This window comes from Tenebrio molitor, chromosome 8, assembly GCF_963966145.1.
Source record: "Tenebrio molitor chromosome 8, icTenMoli1.1, whole genome shotgun sequence".
Classification (NCBI taxonomy): domain Eukaryota; kingdom Metazoa; phylum Arthropoda; class Insecta; order Coleoptera; family Tenebrionidae; genus Tenebrio; species Tenebrio molitor.
In genome coordinates this window covers 4,617,353-4,631,772 of record NC_091053.1, presented here as the reverse complement: position 1 = coordinate 4,631,772, position 14,420 = coordinate 4,617,353, and the positions used below count along the sequence as shown (strand labels likewise).

The 14,420-nt window shown below is 36.7% G+C and overlaps 1 protein-coding gene across 1 annotated transcript in view; it reads left to right on the top strand.

Annotated features, from left to right (window-relative positions):
• Positions 1-30: 30 nt before the first annotated feature.
• The window catches only part of drn (doctor no), a 36,330-nt gene continuing 21,940 nt past the window's right edge, over positions 31-14,420 (top strand). Inside the window, exons 1-2 of the mRNA XM_069055834.1 lie at positions 31-167; positions 2,154-2,242. The gene's annotated coding sequence lies outside the window, so the exon portion shown is untranslated. The remainder of the gene's footprint in view (positions 168-2,153; positions 2,243-14,420) is intronic.

The following is a 14,420-nucleotide window of genomic DNA, read 5'->3' as shown; positions in this document are numbered from 1 at the left end:
TGGCGCCACTAGCGCCACTCGCTCGCCGAACCCTTACCCAATAGCGTCGCTCGGTGCTGGTCACGTGTCCGCACCAGTCTACAATTTTATCAATTGTGTAGTTGATGTGGATTGCCCTGTCATCGTTCAGTTTTTTTTGGATTATTTTGGCCTAAAATTACATTTATGTAAGTACGATTTGTTGTTAATCGAATCGACAAGGTACAGATAATACACTCGCGTCGTTTGGTGGTTTTTCGTCGAGGAAAACGCACAATATGTTGGTCGGAGCATCGATAATTGTGTGTCGCCATTTTCCTTGGTACAGTTACTTTCTGCTTCATTGTTATTGAAAGATACTTTCGAAATTCTGGTGGAAAGTTGTTGTGTGTCGAAACGTTTTTAGGTCGAGTTGCGGCTTTTTTCGTCGGAAGTAAAGAGAGCGTCGGGAAATTCGTGTGAGATTTTCGTTTCTTACGCAACGCGTTTGTTTTTTTTCTACGCACCTTAACCCACAACATACCCACTTGATTTTTGCGGGCTTGGGGCACATGACAGCTTGCACCTCCTTTGCACTTCTCCTCTATTTCTGTTTATTTGTTGTTGCTGATTCTTGGCATCCCATCAATTTCCCCCAAGGATGTTTTCGCAAATCTTATCACTTCCTGGACAATCTGCGCTATTCGCAAAAACATATTTAATATTTATCGACTCGACTTGTTTTCACGCAGTTTTTTGAAAATATTTTTTACCAACGATCGCCATTTCCCTCTCGTACTTGTTTTACCATCACATTCAAGTTTAAATACGTCGTAAAAACGTCGTAAAACGCATTGAAGGGCCTCGACGGAGGCCGTGAAGTCTCGACAAACGCAGTTTGGCAGTCCTGATTGATTTTTAAATACAAATTGGCAGTACTTGTACATTTTTTATTTGCACTGGCAATGTCAGTAGGACAGAGTTGCCAAATCGCCAAATTAAACCTCCTTATCGAGGACTTCAAGCCATTTTACGGTTCCGGTGGCCACAAAATCTGAATACAATAGAAAATCGTAACCATGAGGGTTATTGGGACATACTCGTAGATCATGGTTATTGTTTGCTTTACATTCACCATTTTTTTACCACATCTCAAGATGATCTGACGTTAGAAGAACAATTTTTTGCTGTCTGTTGGAGCTGAACACTGTTTATATTTTGGACCATTTGGCAAAAATCCAATCTGTTTGTGTCATACTACAAGATTTAACATTTGAAAGTCGATTTGAAGCTACAATGTGTGGTGCATTTAAAATAACCAGACCAACGCTTTAAATTAAGTATTTATTCTAGCTCTACTCAGAATATTAATTTATGAACACATCCTGTCCATTGATTTTTTTCAGTACACTTCAAAATCAGCAAAATAACTGCCCACTGTCTTCGAATAAGTTGTTCTAATAAAGAAAAAAATTGTTTTATTGTGATTTATCAGTTGGTAGCGCTGCGAAATGACAGGATCCATCTAAACTGGTCACTTGCTGTCAAAATGTCAAATTTGCAATGTCATTTTGACAGTTTGTCCTCGTCACGTGACAACAGCACCCCTGTTTAGTTTCAGTTTTGATTTGTTGCAAGAATTTCTCTTGTGTTTTTGCTTTTATTGTGATTCGTTTTGATTTTAGCATGACTTGAAAAACACTTGACCTAGTGTGGTGATCCGATTAGTTCATCATTTTGCCGTTGGCGCTCCGTAAAATCACTTAATTTAGAACGTCAAGATGCGTGATTTTTGCAAAATACAGTCTGGTCTGCTTCGCGGAAACACTCTTAATTGAATGTGCCGTTTCATTTTCACCCGAGAATTTATGTAACATTATTCAAAAAATAAAATTTGAAAGTTGTATTTGCATGAAATGTGGAATTCTGGTTTGTTTTTGCTCCAAGAAGTCGACATTAATTGCTGTGAATATTTTCGACTAATGGTTCAGTTAAGCTCGCGTCAAATTTACATTAAAGTGAAGGGAAAACAAAAATGAAAAATGTGGATAGAAACAAGGAATCGAGACCTGCTTTAGAACCGACGTTATCAGTGTGACGTCAAAACCACCACAAACCAAATAGTGTGGTGCATTTTTTGTCGTTTTCACTTTCAAGAAAAACCGAGTAATGATTTCGTTTTTTCTGTGTTGCAGGTGCAGTGATCCTTCAACATCCAATGTACTTCGTCATCTGTCACTTCTGAGGCCCGTCAACCGTTTCGTTTGCTGCATCAGCTAGTATGGTAAGTGTCGCGGATCGCCGCCACCCCTGTGCGAACACACGTTTGACCGAATTAAGTTTCCCAACCCTTCCCCGAGTCTAGTCTTTCGGCATTAAATTATGCACTCACCGGTGGTTGTGTGGGGCCGGCGGGGGGACCGTTGCCAACCCCATGCCGATCGATACCGGCGCCGTTCCATCCCCTTTAAAGCCGATGGCAGAGAGTGAAACCGCCTCCGCCTATGGGGGCGGCAGCAACGCGAGCCTATCGATTCCGCCTATACGGTCCTGCAACGCACCGTCTGTTCCTCGTGACAGTGCGTTCGTCTTCTATCGATTCGCACACGCAACCCCACCTTCGTCGAAATGCGTTTCCACAAAAATCAGATCAGGTGTTAAGTTTTTCCGGACGGATCCGACTTTTCCTTTGGAATTGGTAGTTTTGATAAGCGAGGTTCCCACGTGATTTATGGAACGATAAATGCGCACACTGCGAAATTAAAACGTATAATGAAGGGGCCACGTGGTTGCAAAGTTTATCTAATTTATCAGCACTGGTGCAATACGATTTTCATTTATTTTCGAGCATGTTGAGTAATGTTGGGTTTTGTGTAGAGAGAAAGTGTCGGTTCGTAGAAAATCTTCTCTACAAAAAATAAACGTTTTTTGAATAGTCGCTCGATAAATGATTAGGCGGAATACTCCTCCACGTGCTATCGAAATGTCTGATAAAACTTTTAAATCGTTTTCGGGGGAAAAGGGAAAATAACAGAAGTTATTTCCCCCACAAATTATACAGACAACTACTAATTAGTTGCCGTTAGAAATATTTTATGTTATTACAGGTGCCAGCAAAAATATCAATGAAGTGTTCCATGCGAGAGTAATTTTCAATCGTGTCACATAATTTTAACCACGCTTGTCTCTGAATGTATTTTTTTTTAACAAAATGTCACTACAAAATCTAAAGAGTATTCTGGTCTGTGACGAATCTGGTTTCGAATTGTTTAATCAAATCTCTCACGATTCGTTTTCCTTGAGAGCGTCATTGTCGAGTGTGGTAGTATCTAATGGAAGATTATTATTCATTAGTACTACCCAAGGCAGTCAGTAATTGTTTGTAATCACTACTTGATGTAGTTTGATGAAACAACTTGGTTAAAATCATCGACATGTAGAAGGTTGGTTACGTCTGTATTAAGTGTTTTAAAAAGAGTGGACCAAACAGAGAACCTTGCGGGATTCCTGAAAACGATTGAAACTTTTCAGGTGTATCCATTAGTTGTATAAAAATGGCTGCAAACTAATGTATCACTTGGTGACCGCTGTAAACAACATCTTGCGTGATCATTTAGACGTTAAAAAATGTGTTGTGATTTAACAGAGGCCCAAAATTAACAACACTTCGAATGGTACAAAGAAAACTCTTTAAAAATACCTCTAAATCAGTTTTTAACAAACCCAGTCAAGATTTGGCAATCCAGGTAGGGACGAGATGACTGTTTTCTGTTTCTGAGAATTCGGAAGCTTTGCAGCTTCCATTTTGGCTGTTATCAATGCGTAAGATAGTTTTACATCAAGATAACGCTTAATCCTATATTGCACAATCAAATACCTTTTATGGCATTAGAACATCCACATTATCTTCTTGATCTGACACCTGATGATTGCTTTTTGGATCCCTAGATTAAAAATGACCCTCAAAGTTTATGATTCAAGTTTCGGTTAGGCAATTGAAGGTTGTAACAATCTCTTTTCCAAAAAGTAACTCAGAAGGAATGGGATTTCTATCTTGGTAAGTGGTTCCATCGAAAGCATAAATACATTTTAGAAGACAAAATCAAAAAATTAACCTTTTTTCGATGGAAATTTGTATGTAATAAAATATTTCGTCGATTTTCGATCGTACAACTGCATAAACTGTGTTAGAGGGTGCAAAATGATTACATTTCGCGGTCATGCCTCACTTCCCTTACGAAAGTCGCCAACAGACAATTGAAAAATAATCTAAACCACATCGACTTGTCCTTGTCTGGTGACATTTTTACAAAGTTATTTCTTTAAACAAAGACGCTTGGTAACCGTTGACTTCAGACCACAAAGCCTTGTTGATGGACAGATGTTTTTGAAAGCTAATTGGACGTGAAGCTATAAAGAATCACTACTTTACAAAACTTTGCCGTAATGGCCATATCTCTGTAGTTAGATAATTCGAATTTATTATTATCGTTCTTCGAAACAGGAAACACTATAGTCAAGTCGCTGGATATATATGTGTATTAGTAGTGTAGATACGTCAGCAGTATGTTTTAATAGTGACCCTCGCTTTGAATACGTTTTCATTTTTTTTTGTTTCCCTTTATTGTTTAGATTTTTCGCTAAATTATATCTCAAAACAGTCTTTCCCTAAATTTGTGTTTGTCTAATTGCTTTGTATCTGTTCGGCGACTCGACTATAGAATAATTTTTGGTAATTGTTCACTTTAACTACTTCTGGAATTTTCGCGTTTTTTCTTGCTAGACAGCCTCAGGACGTCCTCCTAGATCGTTTCCCACCATTCAAACCTTGTGCAAATGCCTTTTTTTTCTCTCCTGTTGTGTTTCAAGGTCGCGCCAAGTCTTAGTATAATTAAAGGGTAAGGAAAATTTTGATTTGCACAAGGTTTGACTGGTGGGAAACGATGTAGGAGCACGTCCTGAGGCTGTCTAGCCAGAAAAAACGCGAAAATTCCAGAAGTAGCTAAAGTGAACAATTACCTAATTTTTCATGAGCCGAAATGGCGTCGAGATATTGAAGTGTGCTTAAAAATCAATGCGGGAGATCTAAAGAAAACATTTTTAACAACACCGTAGTAATTCCGGACTATTTCACTATTTGTTAGCTACTAATTTTTTTATTATATTGATAAGATCTTTTTGCGGCATTGCACAACTTTCCACTTGAAACCAATTCTTTTGGTAAACCAAAAGTACGTAATTGAAGTCATTTCTGAACGTCGATAAAATGGAGCCACCGCTTTATCAGCATATTGTGATAAACTCTATTATCAGTTGAAAAATGATTAATCTAGTAAAGTGGAAAACGGATGTTTAAAAAAGTGGACAATGAAGAGACTAAATAAGTTCGCAAGGAAAATGTACTTTTTATTTTTGGGAAAATTTAAATTGCATTGCACAAAGGTGAAAAGGGTCTCCTGAATTAAAAAAAAAAAAACAGAAATATGTAAATGTTTTTGAAATAGTGGTGTATTTTTTATTGAGGTGAAAAACTAAGCTGTGAAACAATTTGGAAAACTTTGGTTTTGGTAAACGAAAGTACGTAACTGAAATATGTAGTTACATATTTATCTAACGTATGCGGAAAATTTCTTCCCGCACAAGTTAGGTACAGGGTGATTCATAAATCATAAGTATTGGTTTTTGAATTATTCCAATTTTAACATTAACAGCGAAAAATTACCAAGATTTACAACTACAGTGTCATAAATAAATACCTCATTGTTGGTAAACAACCAACAAACATCTGTGGACAACTTTTCTTGTAATTCTTAAGTCCCTAAAGGGTACCATAAACAACCCATGCCAACCTGTTTTGTGGAAGTGACCGCCCAATTTAATAATAAATTATAGCCAAAATCTGCACTTTAATAGCAAATTCCATTTATTTCAAAAATCGATGATGTTTTCATGATTTCAATGACACCAAATTTTTTCTAAATGTTTCAAAGGACTCAGTAAAAAAATATGTAAGTTAATGTAGTGGTTATTGAATTAAAATGAAATATTTACCTGTTTCATTAATATTCTACAGGGATGAACAATCATTCGTGAATTTTTTGAGAAATCGATTAGAAGTAGGTGTTTTCGATTGGACGGAAAAATTTGAATCATCCTGTATAATAATTTTTTTGTTCGACACTGTCAGAATTTGAGAATTTTCTCCTGTGTGAACGGATTTTGATAAATTTGACAACTTGTCAAAACGAAACGTCAAGCTAATTTTAAAGAATTTTAGCGATTTGGAGCCTTTAAGGGGCTCGTCGAACAAAAAAACGTTGTATTCAACTCATTCTTGTGCAATTTGGGCTTTTTTTGGCACTCGTGGACCTTAAAAAAAACAAAATTACACACGAACTCGTTAAATAAGTAACTATTTGTAGTGAATAATTCAAAGATATTTAAAAATAAAATAAAAAAAGTAAATATGTAATTTAACATTAGTAACTTTTTTACTATTGAGTTGGTAGAGCACTTTCCGCCCCGATTACTAGATTATTAAAATGCAAAGCGTCGGTGGTGTTGGTTCATTCATGGACAATAATTTTTTCTGCCATTTTTCTGTTTCTTGTACAATTTTGTCAAAATGACTCCGACGAAAGTATTTTGACGTCACCTGAAATTAGGGAATCAAATTCGATATTGCCTTATTTGCTGATTCCGTAATTGATAAACGATTAATAAAAATTAAACGCCCATCTTGTTTAAAGTGAATTGGCGTTTCCGTCTGTCATACGTCAATTAATACCAACCTTACAAAGCAATTTGCCCTAGTTTCTGTTCCAAAATAAAAAAACATCGGTGTGCGGGAAAAACGTTTTCACGCATTTCGAGAACAACCGGGAAATACCTATTTTGAAGCTATGAGTACAAAAAGTCATTTCTGAATGTCGATAAAATGGAACCACCGCTTATCAACAATGTGATAAGCTCTATTATCAGTTGAAAAATGACTAAATGGCAAAGTGGAAAACGGATGTTTCAAAAAGGAGATAATGAAGAGACAAAACAAGTTTGCTAGAAAAAATCAGTTTTTATTTTAGTTTAAATTACATTCCTCAAGGATAAAAAAGCGTATTTTTGAATGTAACAGTTATTTATGGTACTAGTGTGTTAGAAGGCATATAAGTCACGCGAAAAAACAGGTAAATCACGAGTTGAAAACGAGTATGTACCTATTTTGGATTTTTCAAGTGACTTATGTAATAGCTGCTAACACACGTGTGTCATACTTAACTTTATCCAACAGCTCCAGAATATCGTTCAAAATGATGGCAATTATGACATTTTTATTTGACAAATTAATTTGGTCGACGATGCGAGCATCATAGCAAAAAATTGTGTTTAAACAAAAGCAAAAATCTGTCACAAAAATATTTCATTGTTTTTAAGTGGTTTTTAGATCACTGGTGACTTATATGCCAGTTTATTTGCTTAAAATCACCATAGTTATTGTCCTATTATACAGGGCTTTCATAAATGATTTCATGCATCAGGTGTGCTGTGACTATATATTAGAATGGGGACACGAATCATTTATGAAAGCCCTGTATATGGGGTGTTGTTGGATTAAAAAAAATTTGCACAATACTGGGATAGGTTTTTGTTATTGAAGTGAAAAAGTAAGCTGCGAAACAATTTGGAAAACTGGTGAAATTCATGAGTCATCTTTGTTTTCTTCTCGTTATAAGTCAAGCTCTTCGATCCACCCCGAAGACTCGATTAATTTGTCTGGAAAGCCTTACAAAAGCAGACGAAGCCGGACCTGTCGAATAATTGGGGCGAACAAGGTCGCGTGAGTTGTTGCACCGCGACGTCAGCATTATTCTTTCCGTCTCCCGGAGGGGAAGGCGCGGCCTCTTATTCGGACCGGCGAGGTCCCCCACGTGAATCTGCCGGGGTCAACAACCCGCCGTCGCTCGCCTCGGTTTGGGGTGAATTTTTTTATTACGATTTCACCCTCGTCAGGCGCATCTCGTTAGTCGACCGAGCGGGGTGGCGCCGTCCATTTCACCCGATCCTCGGGATCGTGCGTGTGCGATTTTCGGGATAGAGACGCACAAAACAGGAGGAGGAGGCGCAGGGGACAAAGCGCTCCCGGTTCCGCCGTACGTATAAATATTCGCGGGCTATTTATAAAATCGTTAGTCCGGCCGGCGCGGAGGGGTCGTTTTTGATTTTGGCTGGAAGGGGTGGCGGGTTTTCCGCGGTGACGTCGCGGAAAATGAATGCACCGAAGGTGTCGTGTTCGTGCGTGAGTGCAAGATTGCACTCGTCGGGTTTAAATTTAATACTCGTGCCGGCCAGAAAAGGCGTAAAGGTCAAAGACTGTCTGACTCGTCTCGGAACAATGAAATTTTGCACTAAACAATAATTAATTTTCCGGACGGCGGTCCCGAATGGAGCGACGAGGTGCGCTTCCTGCGGCCGTGAAGGTATCAAAAATTCGATGATTTACGACCGACCAAAAAAATTCGACACAGTATCGATCACACCGCCATTGTTTTATTGTTATGGCATATCAGAAATAAAAATGAGTGAAAGTCAACGTTTCAGGGTTATTTTTGTTTATCAACTTTCCCCGAACGGGCCCGCTCGCTCCGGTTGGTCGTCGATGTTAATACGCATTTTCGTAATGAATCATTACTTTTTTTTTTATCGATAAGAGGCCATCACGAGCGTTATCTGCGTGCACGCCACGAGTTTGTGACCGAAATTCGACTCCTTCGCCGGTTTCGATTCTGCGACTGTTCAACGTCGAAAAGCCGTGTGCAGAAAGTCCGTCGAGATGCACACGTTTTCTTATCAGATACTTTCGTAATGGTTGTCTTGGTTCAGTGGACGGGCTACGTGATAAGAGTAGATTAAAACGTGACGTTATATCCGGAACGTGTGCGAAGGAGCGATTTTAGAATGATCGTTTATCACAGAGGTCTTACCGGAAATTTCATTTTTCATGGGAATTTTCAAACGGTAATTTCGCGGCTTCACAGTTAGAGGAGGGTCGCAGGGAAATCTTTAAAAGGAGCTGGTGCGTCTCAATGAGGCAGAGAATCGTATTATTCAAATTTTCTGAGGGTCGTTTGGAAAGCTCGAGTCGTGAAAGTGAAAGACTGCATTTTTGTTTTTAAAACTGCGTAATTGTCTTTGTCTAGGAAATCTGGTCGTCAAAATAGCTGTTCGATGCAGCTTCGAGTTCTGTCAGGCGGGGATAAATCAGGTGAATAAGGGGAATTTGACACCAAATGGTGGTTCCCTTCAGCCATGGGAACCACACTCGTTTGCACCTTTAGGCAAAGGAGTTTCTTTCTTTGTGAGATCAGTTTTTTTTTCATGAATTTTTCGATTCAGTCGGTAGAAAAGGGAACCGTGGTACTTTCCCCTCGCCATTGACAGTTTGACCTATGAAAAGATAATTGATCAACAATATTCCAGAATAGTGAAGGCATAACCTTTTCTACAAACAAAACCAATTTTATCATCGTTGGTGGCAGAGAATCAGGAAGTTTCCATTTCTTTGCTTGTTGTTTTCTTTCTGGCATATACCTAGTGGTGGACCCAAGGTTCAACAGTGGTTACAAATCAACAAACAAAAATCAGTACTATCAGTACTACTTGAAGAAACCTTTAATCGGCAATTCCTCAAGACAAAATCTTGCAGATTTTTGATGATTTTCGGTGTCGTAGTACTGTTGGTACGACCATCATGGAGTTCAAGTTTCTTTCTGTACGACAGAGTTGAGATAAAATTAAAAAAAAAAGGATTTAACTCAATGTTTTTCTATTTCTTGTTTTGGTGTTTTTTTTTTTTTGTTCTTTTTGTTTTGTAAATTGTGAAAGTCCCATCTGTACACTTCATCTCGTTACGAATTTCCGTTGGCATGAAACCTTTTTTTAAGAAAAAAATATGTATGTCAGTGGATGATGTTCAATTTTATACTGTGTTTAAAAAGCTGTACACGAAGAACTACTTGACAGATCCACTTGATATTTCGCAGCTGTTCCCATGACAGATGTGGCGTTAAAACGCGATAAGAATTGTGGACAGCGCAGACGTCTATCGATATGCCAGATGCGAACTTTTCAAATGACCCTCGTACAAATGTAAAAATTTGGTGATTCGTAAAGGGTCACATTTTGTACAAAACTTCTAATTTTATTGTCAGAATAGTAAATAGCGAAGGTCTAGTTTAGCGACCTTGAGAATTTTGATTTCAAGTCCAGAATGAAAATCTAAAGTGTTGGCAAACGTGTACTTTGCAAGAAGTACCAAAACTAAAGCCAAAGTACGTTTGGTAGCATGTATAGTATTCGTCATCAAATGAGGTTACATGGCCCTCATAAACGCTTTGATTCGTCAATAAAGAACAATATAGTTTATAGGCGCCATGTAATCTTGTTTGATGAGAGATAGTACAGCGTGCGGCAAGTTTTATTTTCATCCTCCAAATCATGACTTCTGATTAAACAAAATTTACCAAAATTGGTACACATAATTTTTCTCCCTACCGGTTAGAAATGTAGGCTGTGGATACCTCATTTGAGGTGAGAAAATTCAACTTTCTCGCTAAGGTAAGAAAGTTAATCATGAAATGTTTATGGTAAAACTGTACCAAAATACAAATGTCAAAAGTGTCAAAAGTGAAATAAGTTATTGATAAATGAAAGTCAATTCAATGAAGTAAGTTGGTGGGTCAATTATATAATCTGGAAAATAAACAGATAAGCTAGGTAGGTAGATTACTTTACCCTGTTTATATCAAATTTTCGAACAAACCTCAAATCTTCAAATGCGATGACAAGTTAATTAAACAAATAACACAGCCTACTATTCAATTCTCAAAATTTTCGTTTTAATCACGAATATAACCATCTTTTTTGACTTTTTTCAACAAAGTTGTGCCGGTAGGGAAAAAAATTGTATTCAAACCTTGTTAAGAAAGTGTCCTTGCAGACCTTAGGCACTTACAAACCTCGTCTACGACTCGGTTTATAATCTTTGCCTGCGGTCTGCAAGAAACCACTTTCTTACCTTGGTTTGAAATATACTAATGTAATGATAAAGCAGATCTTTTTTTTTCTTGTAATTTATCGTAAATACAAACGCAGTTTTTGTGATTTTTCTAATAGGATATGTTTATTTATAAAATTTTAAGCAGTGTGAATCCTCCACTAGTGGTGTATGTATTTGATTCTGCAATCAAAATTACAAAAATTCAATTAGTTTATTAAATTATTGCAAACCATTTAAATGACTTTATGACAAAACAGTATGATTTATCAACAAAATGATGATTCACGTAACTGAAGCTTCTTATTTAGAACTTATTGCGAGTCCGATTCCAGGATATAGTATTTACTATACAGGGTGGTCCAACACTTACCATTTTTGCGATTACACGTTTAATAATTGACCAAAAATTCTGAAACTCGGTAGGCACAATCTACAATTAATATTCTATGATTGAGCATGATCAATTTTTTTCAATTAAATTTTTGTGATGGAGCTGACTTTATAGCGATTTAATATCAAATTGGTCCAAATATTGAAAGCTTTTTTTTTTTCTCTACTAGTTACAGAACTCCTCACCTTTTTGATTGATCCACTTCCGACTTTGAATTATAATTAGGTAATAGTGAAAATTGCGATCAAATATCAAGTTAAAAAAAGCTGGAATCCAAGACCGTTTATGGTAGAGCTGAATAGGACAGCTCGTAATGTGATGGCCCCCCAATAAATCTTTTTGACGCAGGGCTGTCGGCTCCCCCGAAACCATTTTTCAGGTCAGTACTGGTGAAATTCCAGTTTATGATAGAAACGATTCGCAGCAAGTAAAGGATTTTTCTTTAAATGAAAAATAGATATTTTAGAAAACTGAATATTGAATAATTTCAACTTCATTACGTAATTTATTTGAAAATTTCTTCAGAATGTTTGCCGAAATTGCTAGGCGTAAAATAGTCGAGTTCGGCCCTGACAGGCTAAGTACCTGCAGTTTGGCGATGGGGTATTGTAAATCTTACTTCTGGTTTGGTTTGTGATTAGTGTAACTGCGTCATAAATTCCTGTCAGTTTTGCGGCACCTTCTTTAATTGCAAATAAACCGGCAATGTGATGCGTTTTAATTTTTTTTATTTTCAGATTTCTGTTTTCTGTATTAGTTTGAACCTATTTAGATTACAATTTTTTTTTTGAATTTTGATTAATTTCACTTTATCGCCTCTTGACGCGAAACCCAATTGATAATAAATAAAATAATGGGACAGGCTTATAGCTCCATAATGTGTGTCTTTTCCTAGCCAAGCGTAAATTTTTTTCGATAATTAGAAACCGCGTAATCGCAAAAATGGTAAGTGTTGGACCACCCTGTATAGTAGCAAACGATATTTGGAACGACTTCTGCAGGTTTTTATAACGTACTAATAGTTTTATGAGGGTTGGAACGGTTGGGACAGCCCATTGCTGTCGGCCATCATAAATTACTCAAATTATTGAAGGTTCAGAAATGGGCCGTATTTAACACATTTCTTACTGCGGTCCAGATTTGATAACCCACTTCTGCAGTTTTTTTCAAGCGACCAAAATCAGGTAGTATTTACGACAAGCCACAAACCATTGTAAGAAGCAATCGGCTTATTTTATAATGAGTTCCAAATATCGTTTTCTACTGCTACACCCAGGTAAGAAAGTATCCGTTCTTTAGAGATAAGGGATTGAACAGTTGAGCTTTTGGAAACCTAGGTTTTACATGTCCTACCTAAAATTCTCCAAATGAAATGAATTTACCAGATAATGCTGGACGCTGAATTTGAAGAAACAAAACGTAAACTTTCACATTAACTTTCCTAGAGTAAGTTTAGCTGATGTCGAGAAAATCACTTTTGGGTAAAGTACCAGTCCGGAATGGCACAAAGAACGAAGTTGCAGATTAACAGCAAGCAATTTTGGAAAATTTCCAGAATAAGGTTAAAAACGTCTACAACACCATAATTACGAAAAACATTTTAGATTCAAGTTCAAATTCATTAATAGTTTTTACCAAAACCTTTAGCGCGTGGTATTGAAAATGAAAAGAATGCAATAAGCTTATTTGAAAATCATACAGGGATGATTTAAAAAAAAATACCGATTGATAAACGAAAGCAGTTTTTAGCAAAAATACACATAATATTTCAAATCTTTTTTGCCAGGATGATTTACTAAACCTTTTATTTGTTTCTGATACACTGAGGAATCGTCAGAATATTATAATATTAAAACTGTAAATGGTGACTAAATTATTTCTTTCGTTACCTAGAAAGGCAGGAGAGGGTCAGTAGCCTGCTATGAACGATTGACGATCAATAAATCATCCAAAATTGTGCCAACTTATGCTTTCAAAGGTAACGGGCCTTCAAATAAATTTATATTTACAGCAACCTATGGAAATTCAATTGTTTGCAATATTTTTCCAGCGTAGAAAATGACACAAGAAACGTCTGACATTTAACGAAATAAAATTAGGTTAGAAAATATTTTTAATTTTTGTAGTGCATTCTCCCTATTCTTCCTCCACGGAATATGACAATATGAAATTGGGAAAAGCCTACTATGAAACCTGTGTAACTCCGAAGAATAATTGGTTACCTACAAAAATTATCTTTAAACTGTTAACAGAATTAGAATGTCGCCTACGCCTACTCTAAATATACATTTATTTGAAGGCCCGATACTATGGGTGTCTGGTTTTCGTTTTCTTTTTTAATAATAAGTACATACATATAAAAAAAAACAAAACCTTTTTGTTTTTTCAAAAATCGAAACACTGTCCCATAGATCTTTTTACAAAAAACAAATTAGTTAATTAAGACAATAAACATACATATTTTTGAGCAAGAAATTCGTTCTTTCCTGGCAATCAATTTTTAATTACCTAATTATTTAAAAATAAACCCTTTTTCAAAAATCGAACGTCGCAGCCGCTTGTATCGGGTGTTCATTTAAATTTCTCCTCAAAGTTGGTGTTGAAGAGTCGATTGTGAACGCACCACGGATTACAGATCACGGATCGGCTGTTTAAATTGAACCTCACTTTTTGCGTTGTTTGTGTTTTTACTCTGCAGACGGACGAGTGGTGCGTTCACAATCGACTCTTCAACGTCAACTTTGAGGAGAAATTTAAATGAACACCCGATAGTTAGTTAGCCAACATGAATTAATTGCAGTATCGAGCTTTCCTTCAAATTAAAAGATGTGGGAAGAAACCCAATTTCCTAAGCATTATTTTACCAAATAGCTAAGAATTATTGATACGAAGGAATCTTAATGATTAAACCAGTTAGGTGGACCAGATCTGATGGTCGCTATTTTGTGGGTGGAAGTAAAACTTGCTGCACCCAGTATATGTAAACGAATCAGATTTATTTGCTGTGATTTTTCATGC